Below are 24,441 nucleotides of genomic sequence, written 5' to 3' on the forward strand. Positions count from 1 at the left end.
ATATTTCTGTAATGTATCCTGGAAAGCAAGATAATAGCCAGTCACCTCTATCCATTAACTGCAACTGATAACTTTTCTTCAACTTTGGAAACAATCTGATCATGAAGCATTCAAGGTAACAAAGTCGCTTAATAATTCTCTTTGGAATATGTCCTTCACAGCATGCATTAAATTAAATTAAAATCCTTTAGTTTTTTCTCAAAGATGATACTAACTCCCTAGTTACTTGGGGAAAATTTTTCTTCGTCCTTATCTCTCAAGTCTCTCTCAGTTATGACAGGTAAACTCATTAGACAGTAGATTCTATTTCATCTTAAAGTAATCATGTCTATAATCATTTTGGGATGGACTATTGAAACTAGAATTACATAGTAATACAGGAATTTCTGGGGACAGTGATGATAAATCTAATTTGTATTACTTTTCTCTTAATAATAAACACAATCAGGAGGATTATAGCAGTGGGGGGGGAACACAGTAAGAGTGAGTAAACTAATTTTAAACTTAATTTAATTCTAGAAGGTATATTTCCTTCTCTCAAATGTTGAATATTGAGTATTGTAAACTTATAACCACCATGTTTGTGCAAGATAGGTCTACATTTAACTTCAATTGATCTCAAAAAGCCAGTATTTATCCTCCTATATATACCTTAAATTTGAATCAGCAATCTTTTAAAAAAGAAATTATTCTGTATGAATTAAATCAGTGATTCTTTTAGTCCTATATTTTGTCTCAACAATGACTTCGATAGAAAGTATGGTGATTTCTTTCAATGAATTTGGGATACAATTTAAAGATCCTTATTTTCTCACCAAAGCCTGTTTTATGATTACAATAAAATAAACATCTTTAATTTGTAGGTTGCCAGGAAGGGCCTAGGTTTCCAAACATATCTGCCTATATGTGTCTAAAATTCTTATAGAAAGTAAACTCCTTAAAGGAAGATATTTTATTCCTATTTTTATATCCCTATGTCCTACTATGGTACCTAGCTTAATTTTTTGATAACTTGAAGACATTTTGGTTTTTATATTAAAAACAAGTATGCTAATATTTAGTATGTCATGATTTATGGAATGTTAGAATGAGAAAAGATCATAAAGATCATCTAGTTCAAGGCCTTCTTTTTCCAGAGAAGGAAAATGAGACCCAGAGAGTATGATTTGCTTATGATCATATAGCTGAAGACTGAAAAATGTGAGACTAGATTTGATGTGGTTATTGTTGAGTCATGTTTGACTCTTTATATCTCAATTGGGATTTTTGTGGAATGGTACTAGAATAGTTCGCTATTTCCCTCTCCAGATCATTTTACAAATGAGAAAATAGGCAAATAGGGTTGCCCAGGATCACTCAGCTAAGACGTTTTTGAGGCCAGATTTGAACTCAGGAAAATGAGCCTTTCTGACTCCAGGACTGATTTTCTATCCATTATGGTGCCACCTACCTGTCCTGAGACTAGAACTGAGGACTTTTGAATTGGACTATTTTGATGGCTACTTGAGAGCAGGTTTCTATGGAAAATGGGATGCAGAAAAAAATGACTAGGGGAAAGGAGAAATGGAGAGATTGATGAATATCATTATTTAGAATAGGGATGGTCAAGAGAAAGTGGAGGTGCCAAAGGCAAACCAGGCTTACCCTAGTAAACTTTCATTATAATGTCGTTACCTGGACATAATATTGCAATTGTGTGGCCAGTTTAAAGTATATTAGGATCACTACCTCTCTTGATAGGGGCACTATTCTGTTAATGCAATTTAAAATTATACTAAGATTTTTATAAAAGAAATTGTGATATTTTTCATCCACATAAAATTTCTAGTTCTATCAAATCTTCATTTTTTTTCTTATGTGTTTCTCTTAAGTCACATCTCCATTCCACATATCTACAATCCCAATGCATAATCTTATATTGTTCTTTTTGCATTTCAGCTACTCTAGTTTATTGACATTAATAATTTTGTATTAATTGCAAATTTGATTACATTTCTTTTCTGTCTCCTTTTAATTACTGATTTAAATAAAATGAATAGGTCAAGGAACCTCCATGGCACTACACAACAGACCTTCCACTTTGACACTAATTCTTTAATATGCTCTGGGTTTTGATCAACCAGTGAGGAAAACAACTGCCTTTACTACCTTCTGGGCCATATTTTTTTATCTTACATCCATGAAAATCATCAAGATCTTTGCCAAATTATTATATGTCAAGCAAAACACCTTATATATTTATGTCATTCTCTTGATCTACAATTCTAGTAACTATCAAATGAGCATTAATTTCATGTTGAATTTATTGTAAATTTTAAAAAGCAAAGTATATGTAACAAAGGCTCATATTTTTTATATATAATCCTAATTTTTGGTTCTGGTTTAATTATAATAAAGTATAATTTGAAATAATAAAGATAATTTTGGAATGTCAAAGATGACTTGATTACTTTCTTCCAAAGTTCTGTTCATTATTAATCAGCTCTTTTAAGTTAGAATTGAATTCAAAATATGAGTTTTTCTTGTTGCTTCTTCTGCTGAGAGAAAAAATTATCATTCAAAACAAATCCAAAATTTGTTATATGCCATGATTTAAGCAGAAAGAGATATCCTAACAGATATCTGGAGAGCTCTGAATTACTACTGTATTTTGCCTATTTGTGAGTCATGTAATCTATATTTGGAAAGCATCATTCATATCCTTCATGTAATTAGGTGCTCTGTATTCATAGGTGTGATGGAATCACCTTGAACCAGCTCACAAGAGTTAAAATTGGCATATTGTCAAATGCTATAATGAGGGATTGATTTATTGTTTTATGTATTTTTCTAGGCATAAGAAAGTGATAGCAAATGTTAAAAATTCAGATAAAAAATATAAGCATGTTAGGTAATATATTTTAGCCCCTGAAGAACTTGTTAAATACTTATCAGAGTATTCTGTCTGTATTTTACTTAGATCATACCATCTATTCTATGTTCCTATTCCTTTTTCCCTTACTTGCTTCTACCAAGGATTTCCATGCAAGTGCAAACTTTAAAAAAAATGTAGTTTTATCATCTATGTCCTCCATCCAATATTTTTTTTAAAACAGGAGATATACCTTTTTATCACCATATTTCATTTGTAAGTCCCATCCTATTAGTGATCCTAATGAGATCTTATTTACTTTCTAATGTTAAAATTTCAGATTCTTTTTATTATCTGCATAGTATTCTATGCACTTGGTTACTAAAGATCTGAAACCATGTTTTATTCTTGAACTTCTTTCCTGTTTCTTAATGAGAATAATTGGATCCTACCTCCATTGTTATTTGCCTCTCTATATAATACCTCATATTTTACATAATAGAAATCTTATGTTTGCATATGGCTATTTCCAAACTTCTCTGCACATTTCATTGCAAACCTCCTTGACTTATCAAGCTGGTGCGTAACCTACTATTGGTGAATATCCTACTATACTTAATCTTGGTGAAATTCCTTTTATCCATTGTTAGGAGCCCATCTTTTTGTCATCATGAGCCATTTTTCAGAAAACCAAACCCCATTCTCTGACTCTGTTTATATATTTAATCATTTATTTCTTTCTTCATCCAAAGTCATAATTTTTAACTAGGAGAGATAGAAGATGTGAGCTCCAAATCTTTCAATTTATTACACAGGACTTCAAAGACTTAGAATTTATATCCCACCTTTCCTCTAAAGGTTATCATTTATTACAGATTCAGTGATCAGAATTCAAAATTTTGTTTACATACAGGTATGCCCTGCTTTAAGTACGTGAAAATTCCAGACATTTATTTAGATAGATGACCTGGGTATGGTAGGAAGTCAGTCAACAAGTCAGTCACCAAGCATTTATTAAGTGCTTGCTATGTGTCAGACACTGTACTAAATGCTAGGGAAAGAAAAAAAAATAAAATTCAGTAACCAATCAATACATTGAGAAAATATGTGCTATTATGATGTCTATATCCATGGATCCTAATCTCAGAAAAGGAGCAGAGAGGTAACTTCCTTCTCATCTTTATTCTTATGACAAGTGCATTCTTTATAATTCAGTTTCTATCACAAAAAATGTCTTATTGGTGCCTTATTTTCACATCACAGCTATTTCTAGATTTAGCACTCTACCCACACAAAAAATAAGTAAAATCAAGGAATAGGGTGACTGCTTTAGACAATGTATTTTATAACTGCAAACTACCACTTTTCTGCTTAGAAGAGGGAGACAGATCCAAATTATCATTATTATCATTCAGTCTTCAGCTTCTCTTTAGGATAATTTTCATTTACATTATCGGAGTCACTAATAACATAATGACCTCCTGGTTCTACTTACTTCTCTCTGCAACATTTCATATGAAATTTCCTGTGTTTCTCTGAATTTCTTGTAATCATAATTTCCTATTTATTTCACAATGGTACTCCTTTACAGGTAATATCCAACTGTTTGTTCAGCTTGATCAATGATCATCCATTTCATCTGTAGTTTATTCCACCACTAAAATGCTCAAAAGATTTTGATATCAAACCTGCTGCATAAAATGAGACACCCAGTTATGAGAAGATGAATGATAACTTGAACACATTTTATGCAAAACTCTGAAACCTAGGCCTGAAAGGAAAGATCAATTGCCAAAGCATCCTTTTGGCCTTCAACCAAAATTCCAGCTCTGTGCACCCTACCAAACAGCCAGAGCAGCACAGGCCTCTGGGAGAAATAGATCATGCAGATAGGAGGAAGCAGGATTAGCCCTAATGGGATAATTAGGAAAATCCATTAGTCAATACTGTTTAATTTCCTTTCAAATTTCTAGTTGCCTTATTAACGAAGTAATCAACCTCTACCTAATAGTTTTAAGGGGGATCTGGAATCCACTTTTTCTTTCAAAGATGGTGGAAATAACAGGGCATGATCTAATACAGTGTTTTGTTTTCCCTGCTAAAATCCAAGGTATTTCTAAAGCTGTGCTCTGCTAGACATGGCGTTAGGCCAGAACATCCTTAATGAGAGAGCTAGTCCTGCTACTGAGAAGTGCAGAAAGTATGGTTGTGTTAAAGATCCCTTGTACTGTTTGCATTTTGCTTTGTAAACCAAGTGCTTAATTTTACCAGTTGCTTTATTGGACTTGAGTACCTTCCTTCCTTGAACATGAAAAGCCAGGTGATATGTGTCCTGGAAACAATGGGATTTGGAAGCCTAACCATAGAAGCATGGTTTCTATAGTGAGGGAAAAGGTTTTGTTGATACTTTCTAGATGGTAATAAAAAAGAGAGAAAGAACTGCCTTTTCTATCTCTGTAGTTTTGTGGACTTAATGAGGTTAAATTTGTAAGTCTAATTCCCATATAAGCTGTTTATCCATATCTTTGACCAGAGTAGCTATTTACAGCAACAATAGCTGACATTTATACATTCCTTACAAGGTTACAAAGTGCTTTACATAAATGAAGTCATATGAGCTTCCTACAATGATTCTTTAAAGTAGGTGCCTTTACCTTTTGAAGTAAGTACCATTATTACGCCCATTTTACAGATAAGAAAACAAAAGCTGGAGAAAGAAGGATGTCAAATCATCTAGTATTATATAGATAATAAAAAAAATGGAATCAGAATTTAAACCCGGGTCTGCTCGATTATTATGCTAGCTGCACTGTAGTAGCTCATATGTATGATGTTGGTACCAAGAGAAGGAGTAAAATCTCTAAAAGCTCTAATCCATTTCCAATTCTGGAGAAATTGGCTTAGTTGATATTTCTTTAAACTTAAGCATGGTAGCACCAGCTTTGTAAAAGTTATATAATGATCAGGAAAATGGTAGAATGAAAAGAGTCCTGGACCCACAGCCAGAATTCATGATTTCATTGCCTTGTATTGGCACTTCCTAATTTTTGGATCTCCTTCTGGCTAATGTTTACATAAGTTATAAAATACATTGTCTAAAGCAGTCACCCTATTCCTTAATTTTACTTATTTTTTGTGTGGGTAGAGTGCTAAATCTAGAAATAGCTGTGATGTGAAAATAAGGCACCAATAAGACATTTTTTTGTGATAGAAACTGAATTATAAAGAATGCACTTGTCATAAGAATAAAGATGAGAAGGAAGTTACCTCTCTGCTCTTTTTCTGAGTGGGTGAGGTTGGACTCCAAATTTCTCCTCCATTTCTGATATCTTATGATTCTATATCCACAAGTAAGTCAATTTACTTCATTTGTATTGAGTTTATTCATATGTAAAATGAAAGTTTGGAGAAATAGATGCCCATTAAGTCTCCTCCAGCATTGGAATTCTAAGGACCTATGAACTGTAATCCAGACTTTTGATTGGGTAGTTTCAACAAGGGATGGGATGGAATGGAAGTCAAGCATAGATCAAACACTACATTTAAAAAAAAAGAGTTTATTTACAAGTTTCTTTACAATGCTTTCACTAATGACAATATATATGCTTCATTTTATATCTATATCAGCCCACTGTTTGCCTCTAAAAAGGAGGGAGATATGCCTTACCTTTAGTCTTCTGAAGTCAAGATTGAATCCTGCATCGATCAAAATTCTGATGTCTTTCAAGGATGCTTTCCTTAATGTTATTGTCATTTGTAAATTATTCTCCTTGATTGGCTTACTTTGCTCTGCATCAGTTCATTTAAGTTTTCCAAAAAAAAATTTTTAAACAAAATTTTGATATTCTATGTTCTAATATTCTAATAGTATTCTAACATTCCATTGTATTAACATACCATAATTTATTCAATTTTAATTTTTTTTTGCCACTAACCATAAATGCCATATATAAGGGAAATTAGACATGATTGTCCTTTCAGAATGTGGAATTACTGAAGTTGCCCTCAGTTATTTGCTTTTTGAATAAATCTTAGGCTCCTCTAGGCTGGTCAAATTGTGACCAGAACTCCATGAATTTTAATAGCTCCCTCTTCCAAAGTAATTAAAATCTTAATGAAAGAAAATCATCTTGATAATAAGCATTTTGTGCACAAGTCCTGTGCATTCTGAGCACTCATTGTTAAGTGTACATTTATGGTAGTGAACTAAGTCCATCATTGTAGAACGCAAAGTTGAATCTGCCTGAGTGAAATTTACCTCCAAATAAATGATTTCAATAGAAACAATAAGTAGTCATTATGATTGGATTTAAGAAATTGACCAGGCTCTAGAATACTATATATATTCTCTCTCTTTCTCTGAATATATATATATATATATATATTTTTTTTCCCCACACATACACATACATAAACACACTTGATTTCTCTTTCATCTCCATCACTTTAGAGTTCTATTAGTAGAAATGTTAAAAGTTCATACTTTTTTTTTTTAAGTGACAGGTGTTTATAGCTTGCAATTGCATTAAACAGGCTCTTAAATGCAAGTTAAAGGCCTTCATGAAATATAGAAGACCTTTAAAAAATGTGGTCCAAGTTTTTTGCCATTTTAGACTTTGCATTACTTATGTACAGAATTACTCTCACCCTTCAGGTTAATCAGCTGCAGGTTTAAATCACTGAGCTCCAGATGGGCATAAACACCAGGAGAGCCCAGCTCACTTTGGCCCCGTTGCCTTAGCTGGGACTGGCGAAGGCCTTCCACTGATGGAGAGCTTTTAATTTCACATTCTGGCCCCCCACCGCAGGTGATAAACAAAGGTTTCCCCACTGCTCTGGCTGGGGTCAGTTATCCAGCCTCCCTCCCTCGCGCCCGCCCTGAGGCCCTCCCCCCATCCACCCCCATCCTCTCTCGCTCCCGTCAATCCCACTCCCGTAATTACACACAAAAGGTTACTGAGATCCACAGCTAATTTGCGGCCTCTGTTTAGCAGAATTTAATAGCAGGTATTACTGCTGCGGCGGTAATTAAGGACCTTTGTCAATAAGACGGAATAGATGGCCACACTTTGTTGTAATCAGTGGACTCTTGAGAGCCCAAAGGAGTGAAAAGCGGTGAGAGGAGCAATCCATTCTGTGAATAACACGCGTCTCCTTTCCCCCCTCCCTCCGGAAACCCGCGATGGAATAATAATTCCCCAGGCAATGAAAGAACAGGAATAAAAGTACTTACCCTCCAGCCTGTGATTTTTTTTTTTTTTACTTTTTTTTTTTTTTTATTTACTCTACTGTGCTTATTTGCTTCGGGCTGCATTTGATGAAGTATTGTTTAAACAGCAGAGAGCAAAATAGATCTAGGGAGATGGAGAAAAGAAAGAGGAGGAATTTTAACCAGGTGGCAGCCCTGCACGCGAGCAGGGCGCCTTTAAGGTGGGCGCTGGCCCGGTTTATCAATTATTTCTTCAGGATAAAAAAAATGACAAAAACAAGTGGCCCAGTGAAGAGGTGGAGGGAGTCATTTAGAGCTGTCTCTGAACATAGTCATTCAGCTCTAAATGGGTCGCAAATAACAAGGAGAAGTGAACTTGGTGTCGCATTGTAAACCTTCCCTCCCTCCCCCCCAGCTCTGTCTGTGTGTGTCTCTACCTCCCTCCTCCCTCTCTCATCACTAATGTATCCAATGAATGGCCTGGCACAAGCAGAGAAGAGAGAGAGAGGGAGGGGGGAGGGCGGGAGAAGAGAGGAAGGGAGAAGGGGAGAGGGAGGCTGGTATGACACAATTCAAAGAGTGCTTTAAGGTGTATGCTCCCCTCGGTAATTGGTGAAGAAGCTACATTTCACTCCCTGATTTCCTGCCTTTTTACAGGTTTTAACAAGCGTGATGCTTTTAATAGTGGTTTGAGTACTGGCTCTTTATGAGGCCTCTCCCCTTTTAAAGCAGCTTTAACTATACTCTTTCTGTCACTAATGTCTGAAAAACTCCTACCTTTAATCATTCCTAGATCAGGCGGCAAACAAGCAGTCCTTTTCCTTTTTCAATTACATGCTAGATGGTCACTGCATATCCAGAGGAAAAAAGAAAAGGGGGAGGGGGTGGGTGGGAGGAGAAAGGGCAAAGAGAATATAAGAAGGAAGAGAAAAGGGAGAGTGTAAGTGCTCAATATTTTCTTTACAACGATAACCTAAATTATATCAATGTATGGTATGGGTATAGGACCCAGCTCTAATGGGACAGGAATTAATTTCAAATGGCCAATCAAAATAGGGAACCGAGGTAGAGGCGTCTCTGCTTCTCTTTAGCAAATAGATTTGGACTTGAATTTTGTTTTAATTTTTACTTTAACTTATGTTCTTTCTTTGTTTCTCTTCTTTCTTTTCCTTTCCCTCCCTCCCTCTCTTCCTTCCTTCCTTCCTTCCTTCCTTCCTTCCTTCCTTCCTTCCTTCCTTCCTTCCTTCCTTCCTTCCTTCCTTCCTTCCTTCCTTCCTTCCTTCCTTCCTTCCTTCCTCCCTCCTCCCTTCCTTCCTTCCTTTCTTCCTTGCCTCCCCCCTTCCTTGCCTCCCTTCTTTCCTTCCTTTTTTTCCCCTTTGGCTTGCATTCATCTTCAGGGTTTAAGTTAAAAACTAGTGTCTGTATTGGGTGTGGTCAATTGGTTAAAATTTTAAAGGTTTTTAAAGACTTCATTTGAGCGTTGAGAGGAATGGATGCCTGTTTTGAAGTGCAGATTTGTAAAGGGGGGTGAAGGGGAATATATCAATGCCCAAGTTGCTTCCTTCCACTAAGGACTAGCATTCAGAATACCATTAGGTCACCTAAAGGGAAGGAGGGTGAAAGGCATCTAGAAGATGTCAGGCCCCCTATTAGACACTCATTAGACAATGAGAAAGGCTCCCAAGCTCAATGATGGCTATAAAGAGAATGATGGAGGAAGGGATAGGATCTAAACAATGAACACACATAGGCACCTTCCCTGCTTTGCTACATTGGAATCTGAGCATTCTAAGTTCTGTTCTGCCCCCTCCAACTTAAGGAAACTGTTTATTAAACTAAACTTACTATGGAATTATTAAAAGCTAAAATGGTTCCTACAAAGATCTTATAATATTAGGGTTTTTTTTAAAGTAGATGTTAAAAATCAGCTACTGAAAGATAATAGTAAAATGTTTCTTTTATCTTAGAATTAAAGAATTTAAAGACATTGGTTTCATTTTAATTATTAGAAGGTGTGACAGAGGGCCACTCTTTATTGAATTGTGTACATCATTCAAAGAACTCATGAATTTTATGTCATATAGTTCTGCTTAAACAATGCCCATTAAGTGAAAAAATACTTGTGAAAAACTGACCTTACACTGAAATAGTTTCTGAAATGGCTGTGGCTTGAGGCAAATCCTGCATTTCCTCTAAAAAAATCCAAAATCCCACTTTTGAATACTCAATTTCATTCTCAAAGTTAAACTTATTCTATAATTGTTTCTCCCCTGCCCCAGTTCTTTCAAAAGCTGAATTTGAGTTGCTCCATCACTGATATCAGAAGCAACTAACCCAAACCCACAACAATTTGAGAAGGGTTCCTTTGGTGAAATTCTTGGTTCTACCTTCTATCCTTGGATAGGAGTAGAAATATATAGCTTAGCCTTTAAATTTCTAAGGCTAGATTTGAACTCAGGTTCTCCTAATTCCAGGCTTGATGCTCTACCCAATTACACCATCGAGCTGCCTATGGACTTGAGCTTTTAAACTGCCACAGTTTGCCAGTACTAGCTAGGCTAGGAAAGAGCCTCTCTAACTGCTAGCTACTTACAGATAACTCTTGGCCCTATTTATTTCTCTGCCCAAAAATTCCTGGTGAAGATATTCCAAAGTTATTCGTGGCTTCATTTTTTCTTTCAAGATTAAAAATGAACAGCTCTTGGTTCTGAATGTCTAGATGTTGTTCAGAATGGGAAGATTTTCAAATTGTTCTTTTCCCTCAAGCTTCTTAGACAGAAGAGCATACTCTTGGGAATTAGTATGTATGACTGTCTATTAACACCAGCAAGAGAGTTAGGGACAGATTTTTAACAGAGATCTGGTGGAGCAAAAGTTGTTGGGAATCCGAGTCAACATGTTTGAAGTGTTCTTGAAAGTTGCGATAAAATCTGATGTTATTAGGCTTTTATTGTGCCAATGACTTTGTATAGGAACAGGATGGCTTTTAGATCTGTCTCTGCCACTAACTCGTCTTGTAATCTTGTACAAGTTAAATGATCTCATCCTGGACCACAGTGTTCTTATCTGATTAATTAAATGAAGTGGTGAATAAAGAGTGGGTCTTAGAATCAGGGACTTACTGTGTGCTCCTAGGTGAATTATTTACTCTCTCTGGACCTCAGTTTCCTCATCTGTAAAAAAGGAATAATAATAGCAACTGCTTCCTCGAATATGAAGTGCCTTGTAAACCTTAAAGCACCACATCTTTGCCAGCTATCATTTTTTAAAAAATGGGCCAAACTTGATAACTTCTGATTAGGCCCTCTGATATTAATAACTTATGCTTCTCTTGGTCCTTGTCCACAATCAATAGAGCAGATTTTGAGTAGTTTTTCTGAGACGAGGATTGTTAAATTTACATTGACCCAAACACATACTCAGCCTTATTTATTATCAATATGTATTACTTACATATTTCAGTATGCAGAACAGAGTGGAATTAATTACCCGTGTAGGAATGGAATGGTAAGGAAGAAAAATAAGATTTATTTATTTATTTATTCAGACATAATGAGGCCTGCCCTCTAAGTAAATGAACTAACTAATCTTAGCATGGCCTCTCCAGTAGGAAAGAAATTCTTTCTTCAACTGATATTACCAGTGAAAAACCATAAACAAAGAACATTACTTTTCTTAGGGATACCCAGATACTTATTATATCATCTATGTATTTGCCAGTATGATAAATGTTGTTATGAATGTTTGAGTAATAAAGAAATAAAGCCTGGTTTTGTGGGATCAGTTGTGAAAAGATTTTTTTTTCCTATTGAGAGCTATTTTGTACTTCCTTCTTTACCACTTCAACAGTAACAACAACTGTAGACCAAATGCAGAAAGCCACATCATTTAGCTTTCCAATCTCTTTCTGCAGAGAAATAAAATGTGTTCAACTCAGCTGGTTTTTTAAATTAGCTGTGTTGTATCCAAAACTTTTATTTAATGAGAATGACAGCTACTGAAAATTACATTATATTTCATATCTATTCATTTAATTGAGGAGGGATAGAAACAATGAACAGAGAAGAGAATAAAAGTAAAAGTGGAGGTGTAGGAAGGTGAGATCTGAATGACAATATGAAGGATACAAAGAGAGCAAAACACATAAAGAGAGAGAGACAGAGAGAGAAAAACACATGCGAAGAAATAGAGAGATAGAGAAAGACAAGAGATCGACATAAAGAAATAAAGATAGACAGTGATAGAGACTAAGAGAGACACACACACAGAGAGAAAGACAGACAGACAAAAATAGAGAGATAGTTAAACAGAGGTAAAATAGTTTTTGAGGCATTAGCTGTAGAGTAGCCTAATGTTCATTTGGTCAATGGACTTCAGGTATTATCACATATTATTTAACCTTTTAAAATGTTGACTAACTTATAGATAGATTTCTGTAGACCTCATTCCTTATACTGTTAGAAATTCACTTCTTAATTGGATAATTATAGCATCAATTACTAAAGCAATATTACTAATAGGGTCCAATAAAATAAAATTCAGGGTCAAATTTGGTCCCAGGCCCAAAGTTTCTCTCCTTTGGTTTACATTATGGCATAAGTCATGTCCCTTATATAGATAATTATATTAGATGAACAATGCATTTTATAGATTTAGAGCCAGAAGAGTCCTTGAAGATTTAATTCAATTCTCAATTCCTAGATGGAGAAATCAGTGCCAAAAGAATTAAATGATTTCTTCAAAGAAGCACAGATAGTAAAGAAAAGAACCAGAATTTGGACCCAGGCTCTCTGGTTTCAAACTGACTACTTCTTTCCACTGGGTCACATTGCTATAATTCAAAGTCTATCATATGAGTTTTATCCTTGTACCTTGACAGCAGTGCTACAATGGAATTCTACTTTGATTTTAACCACTTAACATATAATTTCCTTAAGGATCTGTTTTAACAATTTTGATGTCATTTCATAATTGTGATATTATAGACCTTTTTTGTACATTTAGTTGAAAGAATAAAATTGTTGCCAAAAGATATAAATATATAGGCAGCAATCTCTTACTTGAAATCATTTCAGACTAGATGAATTTGTATTTAGATGTCTTGTTGAGACAACTCTGACAAATAAAAGCTTTATAATTTACTTTTTTTCCTATACCTAGATCTTTCTTGGATTCAATAGATTTAAAGTAGTATGTACTTAATAGATTTTTCTCTTAATGGCAGAAATTATTTTCATTCTGTATGTTGTAAGTTCCACTTTTGCTAATCTGGATGGTCATCTGTATTCAGATCAAAAGTTAGCTTAAATGGACCTTAGAATTTATAAATGGGATCTTCTGAGTGCCATTTTAAGGTCTTTTCAAAGGAAGAAAAGAAAACTATCTGTATATGTCTATTAGAAGATGTAACATGATCTCTGCTGCTAGGCACTGAGCATTTGCTCAAGGGAAATACATATTAGACTTTTAGTCTTTTAGAAAGAAAATTAATAGGTTCCTATAGGGGAAACATTCTTTCAGTCATTCAGCAAATTAAGCATCTATCATAATTCTGGGTTCTGCAGAAAATAGAAAACAAATAATACAAAAATGCTTCTCTTCAATGATCCTGTAACCTAATAATCTTAGAATATACAAGTACACAAGAGCAGAATAAAATACTATGAAATTGCATCAGGGAAGGAACACTTCCAGTTGGAGGATGAAGGATAGCTTCATGAAGAATACAATCTTTAAACTGGACCTTGAAAAAATGGTGCAATGTCAGTAAGCTCATGTGGGGAAAAAAAAAGAGGGTAGGCATTATGAGTATAGGGTACAGCTTGAGTAGAAGTTCAGAAGCTAGAAATGGTAGGACTTGAGCCTATAGGCTTTAAAATTGGAAGGGACCTTAGAGATAATTTGGTCCAATTCTTTTTTTTTTATTTTGAAGATGAAATTGAGATTTAGAGAGACTTGTACATTAGTTTTAAGGAAGTAAGTAAACAGAGTTTTGAACAGAATTTAAATATTCAGACTCCAAATCCAGAGTTATTATTCAGGAGGTAAGAGCAATTTGGTTGAAATATGAAATACAGATGGGAGAATAATTGAGATATGGCTGGAAATATAGATTAGAGTCTGATTTAGAGAGACCTTTAATACTAGGCTAATGAAATCTTCATTTTGTAGACCATAAAGTTCTTAGAAAATAACATTTGAATGAAAAGATTCCCCCATGTCTGAAACATTTTTTCTACTCATCTCCACATTTTGGCTTCCCTGGCTTTCTTTAATTTTCAGCTAAAATCTTACCTTACATAGGAAGCCATTCTCATTCTCCTTTATGTTAGTGCCTTTTCTCTGCTGGATATCTACAATTTCTTCTTTTTATACATTTACTCTGAGCCAATCAGGGCCCAAACAATGACCAATTGGGGCTTTACCTGCGACCTACTGTTGACCAGTCAATGGCAGTCAGAGTGAATTGGATTTTAAACATGATCCTTAAGAAAGAAATCTAGCCAGTAAACTCCAAGATATCTTGGGAGATTTCAGCAATCAAAATTTATATTCCTTTAAATAGATCACCCCGTAGTTAAGGGTATGAGACTCTTAGTGGATTGAAGGAAGGAAAAGAAAAGAAGGGAAAAAAAAAGAAATAAAAGGGCTGTTGCTCAACTGATTAGTTCCAATTGGATCCCCAGTGGAGCACTACTCCTACCACTACTTATAGAAGTGTTTGTCTTTCATTCTCAAAGAGAACCATGATATCCAGTATAGTGTCTAGCACATAATTAGATTCTTAAAAAATGTTTGTTAACTGATGAGAGAGGTACAAATAATAAATATTACCCCAATATGAAAACTTTTTTTTAGTCCTAGAGTTTAAAAAATGAAAATAAAATAACAACTACGCAACATGATATAATAGAAAATTGGAATGGAAGTTGGAAAATCTGAGTTAAATTCTAGCTCTGCTGTTGATTTTGGACAAAAGACAACTTCTCAGGTCTCAGTTCCCTTATTATATAATAAAGTTGTTGACTTTAGATGACCTCTGAAATCTCTTGAAATTTCTGAAAGCTCTGAATTCTATGATATGTTTCTAAACTTTTATTAAAATGTATTTTTTTCAAAGTCTACTTACAAAGGCTACAATTTCAGGGACTACTTAGAGGCCAAGTTCCACTCCGACTTGAATGCTTACCTGCTTCATTTCTGACCTAAGCCCTTCTTCAAGGCAAATGGTAGGACCCCTAATCTTATGATCTCACTATATTTACACAAACACATGATTGGCTTAATTCATTGCAGCTCAGAACTTTGGAGTTCCAAAGATCTGTTAGCCTTTGGCTTCTAAATACCTGACATAACAGGTATGTACCACCATTCCTGGCCTAAATGCATGATCTAATGATTCTAAATAGAATTCTGTCTTTTGTGGTTATGTCTACAGACACAATAAAGTTGAAATCTTATTTTCTGAGCTGAAGCAACAATATTTTCCTGTTATTTATTGTTGTCTTATTTTTTAGTGGATTTCTTTTATACAAAAACTACAATTTTTCTTGCTTTGAATTTTGTCTATAATTATTAAGTTGTTTTTAATTGGTTTCTAATTATCTGCGACATTTAAATGTAAACAGAATAAATTTGGCTTTTTAAATCACTGAGTAGAAAGAAACCACAGTGAAAAAAAAAGGGTTTTTTTCCCCATTTTTTCAGAAGGATACTTCCTTTGTATAGATTTTATCTGGGTTTTCATGATACTAAAGCATCAAATGAGATGAAAGCCACCACAGAGACTATGTTTGACTAGATGAGATTAGTTATTTAGGTTGTAAGAAAGACTTGGAGAATTCAATAGATAGAAATGAGCTAAGAATTGCATTACTATCTGTGAGATCAAATAAGGCTTCTGTCTAAGTTTTCTATTGAGGATTTATCAAAAAATATTGACAGACCTGCAGAAGTTAAGAATGGGTGGAGAGGTTAGTTTCATCAGTGAAGGGAGAGATCATACCAAGGAAATCTGGATATAAAATAATTTCATATAAAACTTTGTTTCTTAAGTTTCTTCACACCCCTTCCCCTAATATGTTTCACATGGTCAAAAACAACTTCTTGATAGATTGAATTTTTCACTTTTCATCCTACTTTCTTAGGTTTACACAGACAGAAAGGATTTAGCAATATTAATGAATGAATAAGGCAAAATATTGCATTTTGACTCTTTTATTGTACTATAAGGGTGTATCATTAGGAAAATAGCAGACTAAAGACAATTATTTCTTTTGGGATGAGAATCAAAATCCAATTTGATCCAGCCAGCAAGTACTCACTACTCAAGGCACTAGGATAGTCCTGGGAAAACATAAAAGCTTACTAAGAAGTAATTGATACACACCAAGATATTCAGAGCCCAAATTATTTCTCTCATTATTTCTCTGTCTTTTTCTTGCTCTGTGTGTCTCTATCTTTCCCTCTCTCCTTATCCATCTCTGATTTACCCTGTGATTTCACTTCTTTGGAAGAACCCCTTCTCCCGATGGCAGATTGATACCTTTCCTATCAAGTTTTAGTCTTAGACTTTCCTTTGCACTGAGAGTTTCCTTAAGGTCACATGGTCAATATGTGTTAGAGTGGGTTAGATTACTATGCCTTTCTAAATTCTGAGTTCAACTCATTATTCATGAGGCCATACTTCTTTCACTCTTAGGATATGAAAATGTCACCAGATTTCCCAGGGTATTCTCAGGGACCTAGAAATTTTTAAGAGGGAGCTAAAACAATACAATCTGAATTTAGCCATTATACTAATTAGTTTGGAAATTAGAAATGGACTCTTTGTTCTAAGAAAAGAAAAAGATGAACAGCTTGAGCTTCTAATCCAAAAGGTTTCCTTGAAATGGTTTTGCACACTTGGTAGGATGCACCAATTATTCTAGCATGAAAGGCTAATTATGAGGATCTCATCTTTGTGGAGATTACAAGTACACTGTGAATAAAACACTTTTGTGACAAATATCTAGTATCTGTAGTCGGTCAGTTCCCATTTGTTCTAGCTTATGAGGAAAGTCTTTGCAAATTTTTATCTTGTTTAAGTCAACAGACATTTATACATGTGATGATATGCATATATATGTTTATATATACTATATGTAATATAGATACATATATGTGTGTGTATACATGTACACATATACATTCATGCACAACATATATTCTGCTATCCTAAATTGTAAGAGAATAGAGAATGGATAGAGAATTAGCTTTATATCTGTTAGTCCCACCTCTAAGACATATTTGCTATAAGAGTGAAGTTACTTGTCCTCTGCCAGTCCTTTAGGCAACTTACTAAGACTATAAATTGGAGAAAAGGTACCAATCAGTGTTGGTATAGGGGGTTTCTTCATGTGAGAGTTTTCTCCAGTAATGGAATCACAGATTCAGAAGTTATCCCTAAATTATTTGTCATGAAAAATCATAGATTCATGATTCACATTAAGTGGAAGGTTTTATTTTAGAAGGCTTTCATGCTTCATCTATTTATACTGATCAAATCATATGATTAATTGTGTGGCATCTGAGACTTTTCTGTACATTGAACTAGGAGCAGGAAAGGGAAGTGAACAGTAGAGGGATTATTTGAAGAAGTCAGTGAATTCATAAGTTTGTCATTATAAGTAATTTGCTCTTAAAGAATGTTTTCTGGGAAAATATATTGCTATTCTCAAAATGGGATAATAACCTTATCTTAATCAAAATACATGCAAATATGTATTATTTTTTTCTAAAAAAAATGAATGAAAGCGATATTTAGTAGCCTTGAGTGGATTCTGATATTGAAAAAAAACTTAACTAGTACACACATATCATGCTGCTTAGGATAACCCACAAAACCAGCTACTTTTCTTTGAAAAGTAATCAAGAACATTCGGTTAAGAATCTATATTGATTTTGTAACAGGAGTCAGTGCTGCTGAATTACAAATGAGATGGTGCCTTAAGACTTTTCTCAAATGTCTTCATCCAAATTTAGCTGATTACTTATAAGACAAATGAGAATGTGTTTTGCATACTGCTTTTTCTTTGAGCACTTTACTTGTTTTTAGGGGAAAAAAGTTAAACTTTGTAAAGAGCAATGGAAAAGGAACAAGATCCCCCCATCCCCAAGCCCCTCTGACCTTATAAATAAGTGTGTTCATGGGGTCTTGGCATGCAAAGTACAGAATACATGGCAACATTCACTAATTCTTTTCAGAGTGATTTGACTATGACAATGACAACAAGGGAATAATCTTCTCTGCAATCCTTTGACATTGATGTTTTCATTCATGCTTTGCCAAACACCAACCCTGGTTGACTCTCACCATCTGTCTCCTTTGCTTCTACTCATATACCGCTGAACAGAATTGTCAAATGTTATCTAATCTCAGCTGAGCCCTCACTGCAGCAAGGTAAATATACTACTTAGCTGATTCTCGATCCTACTCTCCAAAGTGACTATTTTAAACCTTTTGTTTTCTTTGCAAAACTCCCATAACCACCTCCCCACAGTCTCTCAGCAAAGAACCATATTGTATATTTTAGAGAAAAAAAATAAGATCAGTTGCAGAGAGAAATCTTTTCCCCTTTCATTTTATACAGCCTGCACCATACCCTACAATTTCCTTCTTATCAAGAAAATTGGCCCTTTTCCTTGACAAGGTCATACATTTTTCATATGCTTACTGCATTAATTTTAAGACTTATTTCATCCATCACAATTTAGCAACATCAAAGTATTGTTTCACTGGACTCTTTGCTCCATGTCAGTCATTCATTCAGTAAAAATTTATTAATATTTACATAATGCCTGACATTGTGCTAAGCACTGTTTTTGTTGGTTTGTTTTGAGATGCTACTCTTGTGGAGGACATGAGTATAATACTATTCTCTAAAATCACACTTATAGAGAATAGTAAAATTGTATTCTAAACCATCCCTTTCTGTATAACTGCACAAGCTACTTCATCCCATTGGTCTTCAATTACCCTGTCTGTAAAATGAGGCTATTGATGTCTACTATCTTATTATCCTAAGAAGTGGAGAAATCATATGTTTAGAGCTGAAAGAGATATTTGATGTCATTTATTCTAATTCCCTTACTATACATGAGAAAATTGAGGCCTAAAAAAGTTAATTTACTTGCTATAGCCACATAGATAGGAAGCAGAAGAGCCAGGATTTGAATCCAGTTCTCCTGTCTTTAGAGTTATTTGCTTTTTACTATAATACAGAACTTCTAAATCAGAACTAGAATTACAACAGCAATCTCCTCTGATTATCTAAAGGAGAGGCAGAGTATTATATTAAAAAAAAAAATCTGGGATGTAATGTCAAAGAACCTGTGTTGGAATGTTGATTCTATTCATGTGGTCTTGGTTGAATACTTACTTGAGCACTTTGAACCTTGCTTTTTGTAAAATGACCAATTTGGTCTAGATGATGCCTAAGGTCACTTCTAGCTCTAAACCTCCTAAGGTTCACTTTATTATTTTTTTTTTAAAGGAAATTACTTTCATAAGGAAAAAGGAAGCTTCTCTGGCTTCCTTCAAGTCTCAGCTAAAACCCTACATTATATAGGAAACTTTTCTCAGTCTCTTTTAATTTTATTATCTTCCCTTTATTGATCATTTCCTATTTATCCTAACCATAGCTTGAGTGTATATAATTGTTTGCAAGTTAGATTGTGAGCTCCTTAATGATGCAGACAGATCTTTTACATTTCTTTGTATTCCCTGTAATTACTATAGTGTCTAATACATAACAGGCATTTAATAAAGGTTTGCTGACTAACCTAATTTTTTTTATGCTTTTATTTATTTTATTTTCTAATTACTAATCCAAAATTGCCCTTACCACGGACATGCAGATGAGGTGTCTGATGGGCTGGCTGTGGGGGGAGGGGTATAGGTGGGTGGGGAGAGCATTTTCCACAAAAATTATAACCTGAGCTTTTAGTCATGCTCTGTTATCCCCTTATTTTGTGTTGTTGGTCAAATCACTTTGCTCTGAACTGCAGTCTCCTTATTTGTACAATGAAGATTCATTACATCCTGAAATTTACTTTGTGCCCTAAGTCATTGAAGGAAAAGTCAATCCAATGTTCTTTTGGTATTGTATAGGCAAACAATCATTTTATTTAACTAAATTGTTCTTCCAGTTGATTTGGCATCATGTTGACACAACCACAATGACTTTGATTTCCCCTTCCATTTCAGATTCTTACAACTAGTAAGGAAAAGCTTTTTCCTAATAGTCCAGTTGCTTATGTTCGGCTTCTGAAGGGAATTTCCAAGGAGCTTTTAATTTCTAATCCATTAAGAAATAAATCTTTAGTGTGCTTGCACCAGTCACAGCAGTATGCTTTCTGTTTCTACTAGCTGTCAACCCCCAACTCCATGAATTCCCCAAGTAATTTAGAAGTTGCTTGGACTGGAATTCAGGGTAATGTCTGCTCAACCTATATGGTGACATTTGTGCCTAGGTAATTCAGTTCACTTTATTTTATTTTTTTTAAAGGGAATTACTTTCATAAGGAAAAAGGACATTTTATTCAATTATGAAATGCGTGTTCAGAACAAACTTGTTACTCTGTTTCTAATTGGTCTCACCACTCACTGCACTTCTGGGAAGAGCTTCCTGTTAAACGGTAGTTTGTTCCCTGCCAATAATTACTTTCGGATGTGACCTAAAAGTCCATTAAAAAAAAAAAAAAAAGCTTTGTTCTTCTGTGATGTATGTTAAGAAAAACCTCTGTTAAGATCTAAGTCTCCCTCTCCAATACTAGACTCCTTTTCTTCAGAGATTAAAACACTGCAGTCACTATTAGTTTTGACCAAAACAATGTTATGAGTGCCAGTAATAGCTCAGTGGGGATTCAGGGGTGAAAGAATTTTTTTTTTTATTAATTCTGCAAATACTTTAGGAGATAAAACTCCCTTTCTTCCCTCCCTCCCCATCCACATAACCTCCTTAATTCCAGAATGTGCTGTCCCCTGACCGGTCTGTTATGATTCTACTTTCTGTCTTTTTCTTTTTAAATAAATATTTGAACTTTTTAGTCTAAATAAAAAAAAGCTTGATGCCTGCCACTGGGAAACTGTACTCCCATTTTTCCCCCCAGAAAAATGGAACAGCTTTCTTTTAACTAGTGCAAGGCTCTAGTCTCTAAAAGATTTTTATTATTGAGCGCCTAGGGTCCTTGGTTTCAGACATTTATCTTCTGGCTAAGCAGTAACAAAAGAAAGAAGCAGCTTCCTGCACCCCAAGTTTCTTAGTAATAGCCTGGCGGTCACAGTGCAGCAGGTGTAATATCTTCTTCATCGTGTCACTTCCTACACAGGTAATAATTTATGAGCTTCAACTGTCAAAATAGTTTGTGCAATAGACCCTAAAAATAGATGATGGGTCATATCAATCAGACTTTATGGCCACAGCTTTCTTCTACCACCGGAAGTTGGAAGTATATGTTAAATTAAAAAGCACAAGGAGGGAGACAAAATGAATAGATAATAAAGTCCAAGAAGAATACATCATTGTATTGTACCAGGAACCCAATCTATCCATACCAGAATGTTTCTTGGAGTTTGTAATCCCTATCATAATAAATAGATAGTTTTCAGACATGGTGCTAGGATTCTTTTGTATATTATGACATGACTGGATTTCACTACTACTACTACTACTAATAAAATAATAATAGACATTTACACAATATTTTGAAATTCACAAAGCATTATACATACATTATCTCATTTGGGCTTCATAATAACACTGTAAAAAAGGTACAATGATCATTTATATTATTATTCTCTTTTTTTTTGCAGATAAGAGAGGAAGTTGAGGACTCAGAGACCTAGTTATTTGTCTATAGTTATGCAGCTTATTTATATTAGGATACAGCTTATTTATATTAGTTCAAAAACTGAACTTGAGATTTTTCAATAATAAGTCCAGAATGCTATCAGTTATACATATCCTGTTGTCCCTCACCACAACATGTGGGCTGCTATGCCATAATAATTATTAAGAGATCAAGGCAGACTGCACTGGTCTCATCAAGAAGAGAAACTCTATCTTATGGGCATTGGAAAGATTGGATACCTCATTTGTCAGAGATTGAAAATGGAGGTGCCTTTCTAGAAATATATGTGGCCCAAAACCCATTGGATATGGGAAGAAAGAAGAAAATTCCCAATGCATTGGCCATTCAGGCAGAAGGAAAAATTAAATATGATGCAATTGCTCAACTGGGACAATCAAAGGTCAAGGTCATTTATAGCATTGTATTTGGTTCCCAATGAAGTTATGAATGCAGATGATACAGACTTGCAAAGACATGATGAAAAAGCCATTAAAGATGGTTTGTGTTAAATGGTAGATCAATTTAAATATTCCATGTGATTATAATGATTTAACTATATTTCCATGTGACCAAAAAACCTATTCATAAGTATACATCCAAGAGATAGTGCAGTGAAAAAAATACTTGAAATCAGAAGATCTGGGTTTGAATATTGCCACTCCAACTTACTGCATGATTTTTGGCTAAGACCCCAAACCTTGGTTTTCCCTTCAGTGAAATGGGCATAAATGAGATTTGCATTGTCTACCACTTGAAACCTGCCAGTGTCAATACCCAATTAGCCTTAACACTTCTGCAGTTGAGAACTCCCAAGCTCAAGCAAGCCATTACCTCAGCATCCCCTTACTTACTCAAGATTGGGTCAAAAGGTATGGATATTTTAGTCAGTAATTATTATATGAGAATGATGCTCTATATATCTACTGTAGCCTATCAACAAAAATTATTTTTTACATTTTTTCTAATCTAGGCCCACAGTGTTATCAAAATACTCAAATAGCAAACTAAAATTTCAAATTGGATTTTTTAAAAAAAAATCCACTATCTCTATTAACCTGGAAATATAGTAGTCATCCATGATAGATACCACTGTTGTAATGATTAAATGTAAAGTACATTGCTAGTATAAATGAGCTATTCTTGCAGATGTTATGGTTTTGACTTCTGCCAGGATATATTTGTGGGTTTTCCCCAATAATTTATATTTTCTTATCATTCCTATTTAGATTTAATGAGTTGTGGTTCTATAGTATTTTTATGGTTTACAAAGTACTTCATATAAATGGATATATTTATCTCACCCAGAATCTCTGAGAGATGGATAGTTCCAGTATTACTCTTCCCTTTGAGAAATGAGCACTATAGTATTAAAAAATCATAGATCTGGAGCTAGAAGGGGACCTTAGAGGAAACTGAATCTTAGAGAAACAAAGTATCTTGCTCAGGATTACACAGATAATAAGTATTGGAATCAGGATTTAAAATAAGCTTTCTCTTGATTCCAGGTTCAGCACATTTTCATACTGATACATCTTTGCAATCTGTATCCTGAGTAGAATGAATACTTTCCTGCCCTTTGTGTTTTCTAATCACAAATTTGGAGTATTTGAACAAATTAATTTTCCTTTCGAGAAAGAGAGCTGAAACATTGATTACATTTAGCATGTATTTCCATAGTTGAGTGGAATCATGGTCTTCTGCCTTAGGTGAGTACTCTTTCTATCATCTGGATGTGTAGATCACAACCCATCCATATATTCTTATCCTGAGTGATATTTATCCATGCCTTTCCAAAGTCAAACAAGCTCGAAGTCTTTTGATAGTTATCGTGCTGTTTTGCGGATCATAGGAGCATAGAGAGCAAGGAATTTACACATAGAAAACTTGGGTTCAAGGGCCATCTCAGTGGCTTACTGCCCATGTGACCTTGATTAAATTTATTTTCCTTTCTGAGCTTCACCAATACAATAAAGGCTGGATTTCATCCCTAACATTTTTCATCATTAATTCTGTGGAATTGTCTTGGATCATTGTATATTAAGAATGTTGTCATTCACAGTTGATCATGATACAATATTGCTATTACTCTGTACAATGTTCTTCTGGTTTTGCTCATTTCACTTTGTCTCATAAGTTTTCCCAGATTTTTCTGAGAGCATCCTGCTTGCCATTTGTTGTAAACCATCATAATCACATAACACAACTTGTTTAGCCATTCCCTGCTTGATGGGTATTTCCTCAATTTCTAATTCTTTGCCACCACAAAAAGGGCTGCTATAAATATTTTTGTACATATTGGTTCTTTTCCTTTTTAGTTTTTAATCTCTTTAGGATATAGACCTAGTAATGGTATTGCTGGGTCAGAGGGTATGCATGGTTTTATAGACTTGGCCATAGTTACAAATTGTTTTCCAGGATGATTAAATCAGTTTACAACTCTATCAAGTGCATTAGTGTCTCAATTTTTCCACATCCCTGTCAACATTTG

Source organism: Antechinus flavipes, chromosome 2 (genome assembly GCF_016432865.1).
Source record: "Antechinus flavipes isolate AdamAnt ecotype Samford, QLD, Australia chromosome 2, AdamAnt_v2, whole genome shotgun sequence".
NCBI lineage: Eukaryota > Metazoa > Chordata > Mammalia > Dasyuromorphia > Dasyuridae > Antechinus > Antechinus flavipes.